The sequence below is a fragment of the Carlito syrichta genome, unplaced genomic scaffold (genome assembly GCF_000164805.1).
Source record: "Carlito syrichta isolate Samal-C Ts95f unplaced genomic scaffold, Tarsius_syrichta-2.0.1 Scaffold177233, whole genome shotgun sequence".
Lineage (NCBI taxonomy): Eukaryota > Metazoa > Chordata > Mammalia > Primates > Tarsiidae > Carlito > Carlito syrichta.
Window position 1 is genome coordinate 23875 of NW_007121329.1, and position 12972 is coordinate 36846.

A 12972-nucleotide genomic window follows, 5' to 3' on the forward strand; every position below is an offset into this window, starting at 1 on the left:
GCTGGAGTGCAGTGGCATACTCATGGCCACTGCAGCCTCGACCTGCTGGGCTCAGGTGATCCTTCCACTTCAGCCTTCCAAGTAGCTGGAATTACAGGCACATGCTACTACGCCTGGCTAATTTTTTGATTTATTGTAGAAATGAGGTCTTGCCAAGTTGCCCAGGCGGTCTCGAATCCGCGGGCTCAGGCAATCCACTCACCTCAGCCTCCCAAGGTACGGGATTACAGGCTGAGCCACTGAGCCCGGCTAATTTTTTAACTTTTTAAAATGTTCTGAAATTGGAATGCATTATAGAGTTGATAGCATCCCATGGTTAAATTGACAACTTTTTTGGCCTTCCTAGAGGTACATAAAATAAAGGTATGCATTACAATTGTTGATATTTTAGATGAAATTAAATATATTAAGCATACACACACCCTTCTTTGTTTTTCAAAGGAAATCAATCGAATGTGGAAAGAATATTCACTTAAAAGACCAAACACTGGATGCGGTGGCTCATGCTCAAAATCCAAGTGCTTTGGAGGGCTGAGGTGGATTGTGTGAGCTCAGTGAGTTGTGATTGTACCACTGTACTCTATTCTGGACAACACTTCAAGATTGTCTCTTAAAAAAAATTAAAAAGACCAAACATTTAAAGTATTCTATAAACTAAACACAGAATTTCTTCAAATTGTGTTTATGGCAACTTATTTTCATCTCTTCCCTTTTTTTTTTTGTCAATCTTGCTCTGTCACCCAGACGAGTGCAGTGGCACACTCACGGCCACCCCAGCATCAAGTTGCTGGATTCCAGCAATCCTTCCGCCTCAGCCTTCCAAGTAGCCAGAACTACAGGCGCGCGCTACCACGCCTGGCTAATTTTTCTTTTATTGTAGAGATAAGGTCTCACCAAGTTGCTTGGCTGGTCTTGAACCCGCAGACTCAGGCAATCCACTCGCCTTGGCCTCCCAAAGTCCTGGAATTATAGGGTGAGCCACCAAGCTCGGTCTCATCTGTTCCTTAAAACAGATCTCTAAATAATTTTTATTAGCCAGAGCTTTGTTAGTTAATACTACTTTTAGGTACTTTCTTTTTTTTTTTGAGTTGTAGTCTCACTTTGTTGCCCGGGCTGGAGTGCAGTGGCTCGCTGCTCACGGCCACTGCAGCCTCAGTTTGCTGGCCTCAGGTGATCCTTCCGCCTCTGCCTTCGAAGTAGCTGGAATAACGGGTACATGCCACCACGCCTGGCTAATTTTTGTGATTTTTGTAGAGACAAGGTCTCACCAAGTTGTCTAGGCTAGTCTTTAACCCCGGCTCAGGCAGTCCTCTCGCCTTGGCCTCCCAAAGTGCTGAGATTACAGGCTGAGCCACCGTGCCCAGCCAGATACTTTCTTTTTTCTTTTTAGCTGGTATTTTTAAGTATAACTAAATGTCATCTCTCAATGTTAGTTCATTTTACGATAGAATTTTATGGTACTCCGTCTGGATGCTTCCTTAAATGATTTATTGTACAGAGCTGCTGTCGAGTATGGCAGCTGCTGGCCACATGTGGATATTAAGGATTTGGGACCTGAATTGAGATGTACCGTTGGTATAAAAGACACACAAGGTTTCAGAGATTTAGTCACAAAATATTTCACATTTTTGTGCTATTTTTTTTTTTTTAGTTGGAGTCTTTCTTTGTCACCCAGGCTAGAGTGCAGTGGGACACTCATGGCCGCTATAGCCTCAACCTGCTGGACTCAGGTGATCCTTCCTCCTCAGCCTTCCAAGTAGCTGGAACTACAGGCATATGCCACCATGCCGGCTAATTTTTTTTGGGGGGTGGGGCTTATGGTAGTGATGAGGTGTCGCCAAGTTGCCCAGGTGGTCTTGAACCCGTGGGCTCAGGCAATCCTGTCATCTGGGCCTCCCAGAGTGCTAGTATTATAGGCATGAGCCACCACGCCCAGCCTGCATTCCCAATCAAAAAAATAGCTGGGATTATAGGCATGAGCCACCACGCCCAGCCTGCATTCCCAATCAAAAAAATAGCCAGGCGTGGTGGCACATGCCTGTAGTTCCAGCTACTTGGAAAGCTGAGGTGGAACGATCCCCTGAGCCCAGCAGGTCGAGACTGCAGTGGCTGTGAACATGCCACTGCACTCCAGCCTAGGTGACAGATTGAGACTCCAACTCAAAAAAAAAAGGAATGCATGTATATGGCAGAAACTTCAAAAAGTGCAAGAATATGTCAAAATAAGTGGTTTTCCATCTCACCACCTAATTCCTTTTTCCAGTGGCAGTCATGAATACCATTTTCTTTTGTATCTTTTTAGAATATCACAAATTTTTGTTAATTCAGTCTTTTAATGTTTATAGCTATGTAAATATTGTCCGTTACTGGGATGTGTGTGTGTGTGTGTGTAATGCTTATTTCTGTCCCTGTATAGTTAGTTCCCCCTTAAATTAATTGGAACAATTTTTAATTTGTTTCATTTGTTTAGTTATCTTTGTACTAATTGCTAGACTTTCTATATCTTCCAAAAGTCGTAATAAATTGAGTGCTGTCAAACCAGTTTGGGAAATTGGTCAGTCCCATTTTCTTCCTTGGGGTCTCCCTCCTAGAGCTCTCTGTCTTTGTTCCACAGCCTGATCTGGTTGCTTTCTAGGCCTGTCCCATAGCAGCTGTGCTGGTATTTCCCTACACCACCATCCTGGGAATCTCCTTCATCTTCCTCCTGTAGTAGTCCTTTGTTTCCTGGATTCTGTGTTTTATTTTTAGTCTAACCCTTTAGTTGGAGGAACACTTCCTACAGTATCTTTCTTAGATAGGATTTTTTAGGGGATGATTTAAAAATAAATGCTTAGTAATAATAAATTAGACATACTATATTCTTCCATTTGCTACTAAAACAAATTGACAACAAACTATTTGAAAGACATGCTGAACTCTAAAGAAGGTGGTGATGATAACACTTTCTACTACAGTATAACCTGTGGTTTTCCCAGATAATTAGCATTGCTATTCTTTCTGATACATATTCCTGTGGAAAATTAGTCAAGAGCTTTTGCCAAGGCCAGGAGATGAAAAACAGAGCATGTACTAATTAGCCAACTGGAAACTCAGTTGACATCTTTGGGATAGACTCATAAAATTGGTCGTTGTTTTGTTAAACATCTGCAAATTGCAAAATTAGCCTAGTTTCTGCTCAACATCTTAAAGCTGGGCAAGCAGTCCCACTGTTACTCTTCTCAGGGCTGAGGTGAATACTAGTCATCAGAGTCTGGAATGTCATCATAGGAGAAACCCAGGTAGCCTTTGGATGCATAGTAGGCGATGCACAGGTGTTAAAAAATAGGTAGGAACACCAGAGTGCTCAAGGATCAGGACTGGAGTGGACTGGTCTGCCCCCGCTTTCCTTATGTAGCCTGGCAACAAGAGGGAACTTATGATGATGAGAAAGATGCCAATTCAAAAGAGCACAGTGACAGGTACAGTGGTCTTATATGGGATCTTAGGAGGGCTTTTCTTTTCTTTTCTTTTTTTTTTGGGTCAGAGTCTCACTGTCACCAAGTTTGGAGGGCAGTGGCACACTCATGGCCACCGCAGCCTCTACCTGCTGGACTCAGGCGATCCTTCCGCCTCAGCCTTCCAAGTAGCTGGAACTACAGGCATGCGTCAACACGCCCAGCTAATTTTTTGATTTATTGTAGAGATGAGGTCTTGCCAAGTTATCCAGGATGGAGGAGGGCTTTTCTTAAACAGAGGTCAGTGTAGCCATCGTCTGTGCTGGAGAGCCTTTACTATTTTTTTTTTGAGTTGGAGTCTTACTCTGTTGCCCAGGTTGGAGTGCAGTAGCACACTCATGGCCACCCCAGCATCGACTTGCTGGGCTCCAGTGATTCTTCTGCCTGAGCCATCCAAGTAGTTGGAATTACAGGTGTGCTCTACCACACCCAGCTAATTTTTTGTTTTATTGTAGAGACAAAGTCTCACCATGTTGCCCAGGCTGGTCTCAAACCTGCGGGCTCAGGCAGTTCTCTTGCCTCGGCCTCCCAAAGTGCTGGGATTACAGGCTTGAACCACCATGCTTGGCAACCTCGATCGCCATGCTGGGTTCCCTGCGCCCAGAGCTCACCCTTGGCTGGCAGTGCCTGAGGCCACGTGGCATGGCCTGCCTGGCTGTTATCCTGCCCGCCCCTGCCAGGGCGCCACAAGATAGGAAGTTTTGAGATTTTGCATATCTGAAAATGCCTTTATACTAATACTTGATCAATAGTTTGGTAGATATTGTTGAACGTAGTTTTTCTGTAGAATTTTGAAGTTTTTCCTTTACTGTCTTCTTCCTTCCAGTGGTGGTGTTGAGACATCCAATTCTTTTCTTATTCCTAAACTACTTTATTATTTAGTATTCTGAAATTTCCTTTTAATGAGCCTCGGTTTGTCCCTTAATTAACTAATTCAGTCATTGTGATACACAATTGATAGATTTTTGTTTGTTTAATTTGGAGTCTCATCCATCAATTTTGATACTTGTATTATATTGTTTTTTGGTAGTTTTATTTCTCTGATTTTTTGTTCTTTCTTTCATGAACTCCTGATTAACAGGTTTTGGAATTCCTGGATTTATCTACCTTTATTTAAATTCTATTATTATCATGAATTTTAATTGTACATAGATCTTCTTAAAATTTTTTTCTTTTTTTTATTTTGAGTTGGAGTCTCACTCTGTCACCCAGACTGGAGTGCAGTAGCCACTCCCGGCCACTGCAGCCTCGACCTGCTGGTCTCTGGTGATCCTTTAGCCTCAGCCTTCCAAGTAGCTGGAACTACAGGTGCACGTTACCACACCCGGCTAATTTTTGATTTATTGTAGAGATGAGGTCTCGCCAAGTTGCCCAGGTGGGTCTCGAACCCGCAGGCTCAGGCAATCCACTCACCTCAACCTCCCAAAGCACTGGGATTACAGGCTGAGCCACCGAGCCCGGCTAAAATTTTTTTTTTTAGAGATGAGATATCACTATGTTACCCTGGCTGGCCTCGAACTCCTAGGCCCTAGGCTCAAGTGATCCTCCCAAATTAGCCTACTGAATAGCTGGGACTACATGCCTGTGTCACTGTGCCTGACTGGCTACATGTATCTTAAAGCTCCATAAGGCATTTTTGTTGTTTTTAAACTAATATTTACTTTGATTTGCACTCACATTTACTATTTCTAGGGGTTTTAATTTTTTTTTTGAGTCAGAGTTTCACTCTGTCATCCACACTGGAGTGCAGTGACACGCTCATGGCCACCACAACTGCGACCTGCTTGTCTCAGGTGATCCTTCTGCTTCAGCCTTCCAAGTAGCTGGAACTATAGGCATGCACTACCTCGCACGCCTAATTTTTTGATTTATTGTGGAGATGAGGTCTCGCCAAGTTGCCCAGGCTGGTCTGTAACCTGTGGGGTCAGGCAATCCTCTTACCTTGGCCTCCCAAAGTGCTAGGATTATAGGCACGAGCTACTACGCCCTACCAATTTTTATTATTTTTTCATGACTATACTTCCATCTGGCAGCACATTCTCTTTTTCTCTCTGTTTCTCTTTTTATTCTTGGTCTGAAAAATGTATTTATTTTATCTTCATTTTTGAAGAATATTTTTGCTGACTGTAGCTTTTTAATTTTGCAGTTCCTTTCTTCAGCTCATTAAAGTTGTTTAACGGTCTTCTGGATTCCACCTTTTCTACTGAGAAGTGGAAAAAGTGAGCCTTCTTGTCTTGTTCCTGATCTTAGGAGAAAAGATCACTATGCCAGATCATCTTGATTCAGTTGAATCTAGTCTTTTTTTGGTTTTCTTTTATTCCCTGGCTTGTAGTCCTCTCAGGGATTTTGTTTGTTGTTGTTGACAAGCTCTGTCACCAAGGCTGGAGTACAGTGGTATAATCATGGCTCACTGTACCCTTGAACTCCTGGATTCAAGTGATCCTTCCATCTTAGCCTCCTGAGTAGCTGGGACTATGGGTGCATGCCACCACGCCTGGGTGATTTAAAAAATATTTTAGTAGAGGTAAGTTCTCGTTATGGTACCCTTCTGCCTCTGCATCTCAAAGTGCTGGGATTATAGGACTGAGTCATGATGCCCAGCCAGGGATCTTTACCAAGGTTTCATATTCCTTTCTGGACTCTGAAATTCAATTTTTAATTCTATCATCATAAAATTGCTAAAATCTAGGAGGCAGTAAATATCTTGAGAGGAAATTGAAGAATGTTAGACTTTAACTATTATTCAGTTTTTTTCTAGGATATTAGCCGTTGAATCCTGGCTATTTTGGGAGTCCTGAATTCTGATTTTCCCCCAGCTTAATGGAACTGCTGCAAACGTTGACTCTGCTTTCTTCTGGGTCCGCTGTGGTCTACTTAGATGTTAGCAGATTCAAAAAAGGGATAAATACCTGTGGCTGCACAATATTAGACCTGTTGTTAGTGCAGTTCCCTTTCAAACTTTTGTGTGTTTGTTTGAGACAGGGTGTCACTTTTTTGCCCAGGCTGGAGTTTAGTGATGCTGTCATAACTCACTGCAGTCTCAAACTCCTGGACTCACGTGATCCTCCTGCCTCAGCCTCCCAAGTAGCTAGTACTATAGGCATATGGCATCATGCCCAGCTTTTTTTTTTTTTTTTAATTTTTTGGAAATATGCAAAGGACATGATTTTAAAAACGTAAACTGAGAAAAAAACAAAAAGCATTTTTTGTTTGTTTTGGTCAAGACAAAGTCTCACTTTGTTGCTCAGGCTAGTTTGGAACTCCTGGCTTCAAGTGATCTTCTTGCCTCATTCTCCCGAAGTGCTGGGGATTAGAGGTGTGAGTCACCATGCCTGGGCCAAACACTTTCTAAAAAAAACTTTTATCCAGTTTCTTTCTTTCTTTCTTTTTTTTGGAGTTGGAGTCTCTCTCCATCACTCAGGCTGGAGTGTAGTGGCACACTCAGGTCCACCCCAGTGTCGACCTGCTGGGCTCTGGTGATCCTTCCGCCTCAACCTTCCAAGTAGCTGGAACTACTGGCGTACGCTACCATGCCCAGCTAATTTTTGATTTATTGTAGAGATGAGGTCTTGCCAAGTTGCCCAGGCTGGTCTCAAACCTGCAGGCTCAAGCAATCCACTTGCCTTGGCCTTCCAAAGTGCTGGGATTACAGGCTGAGCCACCAAGCTTGCCTATCCAGTTTCTTTAATTATTCTGATATCATCTAGGTTGTCATAGCCAGAGGCATTGTCAAGTCTAGAGGCATTATTATTATTATTAACTTGGAGTCTTTCTCTGTTACCTGATTGGAGGGCAGGGGCACACTCAGGACCACTGCAGACTCAACCCACTGGGCTCAGATGATCCTTCTGTTTCAGCCTTCCAAGTTGCTGGAACTACAGATGTGCACCACTATGCCTGACTAATTTATTTATTTATTTATTGTAGAGTTGAGGTCTTGCCATGTTCCCCAGGCTGGTCTTGAACCCTCAGCTCAGGAAATTCTCTTGTAGAGGCATTATTTTATTTTATTTTTTTGAGTCGGATTCTCACTCTGTCACTCACACTGGAGTGCTGTGACATGCTCATGGCCGCTACAGCCTTGACCTACTGGGCTTAGGCAATCCTTCCGCCTCTGCCTTCCAAGTAGCTGGAACCACAAGCACGCGCCACCACACCTAGCTAATTTTTTTTGGATTTATTATGGAGATGAGGTCTCACCAAGTTGCCCAGGCTGTTCTTGATCCCCTGGGCTCAGGCAGTTCTCTCATCTTGGCCTTCCAAAGTGCTGGGATTATAGGGGTGAGCCACTGGGCACAGCCTTTTTTTTTTTTTGAGTTGGAATCTTACTCTGTCACCCAGGCTGGAGTGCAGTGGCATGCTCCTGGCCATTGCAGCCTCTACCTGCTGGGCTCAGACAGTCCTTCCACTTCAGCCTTCCAAGTAGCTGGAACCACAGGCACATGCCATCATGCCTGGCTGATTTTTTGATTTATCGTAGAGACGAGGTCTTGTCAAGTTGCCCAGGCTAGTCTCAAACCCCCAAACTCAGGCAATTCTTTTACCTTGGCCTCCCAAAGTGCTGGGATTACAGGTTTGAGCTACTGCACCTGGCCAGAGTATCCTTAGCAAGTGTTAAGATGATGGGTTAATCATATGAAGATTTTTATTTAAGTTTAAAATACTTTTTCACAAGCATTGCACAGGGATAATTTTTAAAATTTTTATATTTGGGACTACACATGCATATTCATTACATGGACATATTGTATAGTGGTGGGGATTGGGTCTCTGGTTATCCATTTCCCAGATAGTGAACAGTGTGCCCTGTAGGTAGTTTCTGAATCCTACCCCCTCTCCCTCCTCCCTCCTTATTGGTGTCCCCAGTGTCTATTGTTTCCATCCTTGTGACCTTTTAGCTCACTCATATGACTGAGAACATGCAGTGTTTGGTTTTTTGTTTCTGAGTCAATTTACTTAGGATGATCATCTCCAGCTGCATCCATGTTGCTGCAAAGGACATGATTTCATTAATTTTTTACGACTGTGTAATATTCCATGGTGTATATAGGTGTACTACATTTTCATTATCCACTATTGGTTGTTGGGCATTTAGGTTGATTTCATATCTGCAATTGTGACTAGTGCTGCAAAGAGCATGCGGGTGCAGTGTCTTTGTTATGTAAGGATTCTGTTCCTAGTAGTGAGATTGCTGGATCAAATAGTAGATCTACTTTGAGTAATCTCCATATTGCTTTCCATAGAAGTTGTGTGATTTTGCACTCCCACCAATAGTGTATAAGTATTCCACAGGGATATTTTAAAAAATGTGTACAATTCCAGGTTATTTTTATCACGTGATATTACTTAGTATATTATTTTGCTTTAAAAAATTTTAAAACAGCCAGGCTCGATGGCTCAGCCTGTCATCATGTGCCTTTGGGAGGCTGAGGTGAGTGGATTGCCTGAGCCTGAGGGTTCGAGACCCGCCTGGGCAACTTGGCGAGACCTCATCTCTACAATAAATCAAAAATTAGCCGGGCTTGGTAGCGCACGCCTGTAGTTCCAGCTACTCGGAAGGCTGAGGTGGAAGGATCGCCGGAGCCCAGCAGGCGAGGCTGTGGTGGCTGGGAGCGACTACTGCACTCCAGTCTGGGCGACAGAGTGAGACTCCAACTCAAAAAAAAAAAATTTTTTTTTAGATTTCAGATGCAGCAGATATATATAAGAAATAAATCAATACAATTATCAAATACTTGTAATAAAATCAAGCAGTAGAGAAGTATATAACATAAAGTCCTCTTTTTCTTCCTTCATTATACCGCCTTTCAGGTCTAGAAGTAACCACTGCTAGTAATCAGTATGAGTTCTTTTGAACATGCAAGTTTTTTTTTCTCCTTTAATGATAAAAATAATACTGTGATATACATATTATTTGGAACCTTGCTTTTTAAACGTAATGTGGTAGACATCTTTTAAGGCAGTACACATAGATCTGTATCACAAAGGACTAGTATTCCTTTGTATAGAATCATATTACAAAGTTGTTTCTTATTGTTGTACATTTTTGTTATCCCTCCCTTTTTTGCTATTATAAGTATTGATGCAGAGGATACCTTTTGTGCACTAATGAGGGTTTACCTACAAGTTGCATCAAAAGTGAAAGTACTATATTAAATTTTTAACAGATACTACCAAGTATCCTCTTAAAAATTTGTATCAGCTGGGCTCGGTGGCTCAGCCTGTAATCCCGCGCCTTTGGGAGGCTGAGGTGAGTGGACTGCCTGAACCCACAGGTTCGAGACCCGCCTGGGCAGCGAGACCTCACCTCTACAATAAATCAAAAAATTAGCCGGGCGTGGTAGCGCATGCCTGTAATTCCAGCTACTCGGAAGGCTGAGGTGGAAGGATCGCCGGAGCCCGGCAGGTAGAGGCTGCGGTGGCCGGCAGCGGCCACTGCACTCCAGTCTGGGTGACAGAGTGAGACTCCAACTCAAAATAAATAAATAAATAAATAAAATTTGTATCAAGACCAGCCTGGGTAACTTGGCAGGACCTTGTCTCTTAAAAAAAAAAAAAAATTGTATCAATGTACCCTCCCATCAGCAGTGTGTGAGAATGTTCATTCCTGCCATTATACTGGATGTATTATCAATCTTATTCTTTACTACTTTGAGAAAAAATATTGTTTTTATATGAACTTCTTATTAATGGGCTTCAGTATATTTTCATAACATTTATTGGAGTTTTAAGTTTTTCAACAATTGTACATTTGTATTTTTTGCTGTTTTGTTTTTTGTTTTTTTTTTTGAGTTGGAGTCTCACTCTGTCACCCAGACTGGAGTGCAGTGCGCTCCCGGCCACTGCAGCCTCGACCCACTGGGCTCTGGCAATCCTTCCACCTCAGCCTTCCAAGTAGCTGGAACTACAGGTGCGCGGTACCACGCCCGGCTCATTATTAATTTTATTTTATTGTAGAGATGAGGTCTCGCCAAATTGCCCAGGTGGGTCTCAAACCTGCGGGCTCAGGCAATCCACTCACCTCAGCCTCCCAAAGGCGCAGAATTACAGGCTGAGCCACCGAGCCCGGCTTTTTTACTGTTTTGAACATACTTTTTTTTTTGGTTTTTTTTTTAGTACGAGTCTTATTCTGTTGCCCAGGCTAGAGTACAATGGCACACTCACGGCCACCACAGCCTCGACCTGCTGGACTCAGGTGATCATTCCACTTCAGCCTTCCAAGTAGCTGGAGCCATAGGTGCATGCCGTCACACTGGGTACTTTTTAAAAAATTTATTGTAGAGATGAAGTCTTGCCAAGTTGCCCAGGCTGGTTCGAACCCCTGGACTCAGGCAGTTTCTTACCTCTGCTTCCCAAAGTGCTGGGATTACAGGTGTGAGCCACCACAACCCAGTTTGAACATGCATTTTATATATTATAGATAACCCTTTGTTTTATGTGTATATATATATATATATATATATATATATATATATATATCTGCCTTTTGTGTTTTGACTTTATGAAAAATCTGGTAGTTGAGTAAATTTTAAACTAAATTTCTACTTTCATGGTCTGTCTTAGTCTTATTGAAAGTGTATTTTGCATCTTGAGTTTGAGTTGTATGGTGTCTTTCTAAGATTTTTGAACTCTGTTTAAAGTTTCTAACCAGGCATGGTGGCTCATGCCTATAATTTCAGGACTTTGAGAGACTGCAGCAGGAGGATCATTTGAGGTCAGGAGTTCAAGATCAGCTTGGGTAACAAGACCTTGTCTCTACACAAATAAAAAAGTTAGCCAAGCACAGTGGCATGCACCTCTAGTCCCAGCTACTTGGCAGACTGAGGCAGAAGGATTGCTTGAGCCGAGGAGTTTTAGGCTGTGGTGAGCTATGATCATGCCATTGCACTCCAGCCTGAGTGACAGAGTGAAATCTTGCCTCAAAAATAAAATAAAGTTTCTAGACTTGATTCAGTATGTGGTGTTATTATAGTCTACAAATTAGAATTTCTTTTTTTTTTTTGGAATTGGAGTCTCTGTCGCACTCAGGCTGGAGTGCAGTGGTATGCTCATCGCCACCGCAGCCTCATGCTGCTGGGCTCATTTCCACCTCAGCCTTCCAAGTAACCAGAATTATAGGCATGTGTCACCATGCCTGGCTGATTTTTTTTATGTTTTATTGTAGAGATGAGGTCTCGCCATGTTGCCCAGGCTGGTCTTGAACCCATGGGCTTAGGCAATCCTCTCAACTCGGCCTCCCAAAGTGCTGGGATATAGGCATGAGCCACTGCACCTGGCCCAAATTAGAATTTCTAATTAACATTCTATGAGCATCTGGTCACTGAATAATCTTGAGACTTAGTCTAGAAATAGTAGACCTTGCTTTACAATAATCCTTAATAGGCCTTATATTAACTGTCTTGAATACTAGCTATCTACCCTTTCCCCTTTGGAAAGATGAAAGAGACCATTTCAAATAGAGATGAAAAGTTTTTCATCCCTTTAGTCCAAATATATTAAGAGTTGATTAATACCAGGTATAAGCAAATTTGCTAGCAGTTTAAATTTCTGGAATTATGCCAACCAACACACTAAGACTCTTTTGCTTTATTACAGAAGCCAACATCAGTTTCTTGTTATAATTGCACTTTTTTTACAGGTCTTGTCTTGAACTGCTTTGAGAGCTATAAACAAATTTAGTGTCAATTTTGGAGAGTTTTTTCCCTCAGACTTTCATACTTCCCATTTTAATGGAACTGTACTCTGAAGGTATACTCTTTCATTTAAGTAATAGTTCCAAAATCAGCATTATATTGTGACTGCTTTATAAACACTTAACATTTTGATTTATTTAAATCTTGATGGTATATATACATAAATAATTGGGCTAGAAGTAGGTACCTTTGATTATTCTGGAACTTCAAGTAAATACTGTATGAAAAGTCTCCTTCTGTCTCAACAAATTCTGCCCCTCAGCTCACTGTTCAGGTAAGTTTCCTTGCCTTGGATGTATTAGAGGAAGTTTATTATTTATTTGACTCCCCACCCCCATATCTTTTTGCCTAAGTGGTAATTTGTGTCATCCAAAGAGTTTTTATTAAATCCCTATGTTTAAGTGATACCTTGAGTGTGAAAAGCAAGTCTGAAATGGGTTTCTTTGCCTATAAGAAAAAGGCCAGGTATGGTGGCTTATGCCTATAATCCTAGCACATTGGGAGGTCATGGTGAGAGGATTGCCTAAGCCCACAGGTTCAAGACCAGCCTGGGCAGCTTGGTGAGACCTCATCTCTACAATAAATCAAAAAATTAGCTACTTGGAAGGCAGAGGTGGAAGGATCACCTGAGCCCAGAAGGTCGAGGCTGCAGTGGCCATGAGCCTGCCACTGCATTTCAGGCTGGGTGACAGAGTGAGACTCTGACTCAAAACAAAAACAAAACAAAACAAAAAACCCAAAAACTACAACTAATCTCAAAGACAGTAAAGAGAAACAGATGGCAT

General features: G+C 42.3%; 1 protein-coding gene across 4 annotated transcripts in view; it reads left to right on the forward strand.

Annotated features, from left to right (window-relative positions):
* NPEPPS (aminopeptidase puromycin sensitive) overlaps positions 1 to 12972 on the forward strand; it is a 117695-nt gene that overhangs the window by 23868 nt on the left and 80855 nt on the right. The window lies entirely within an intron of this gene.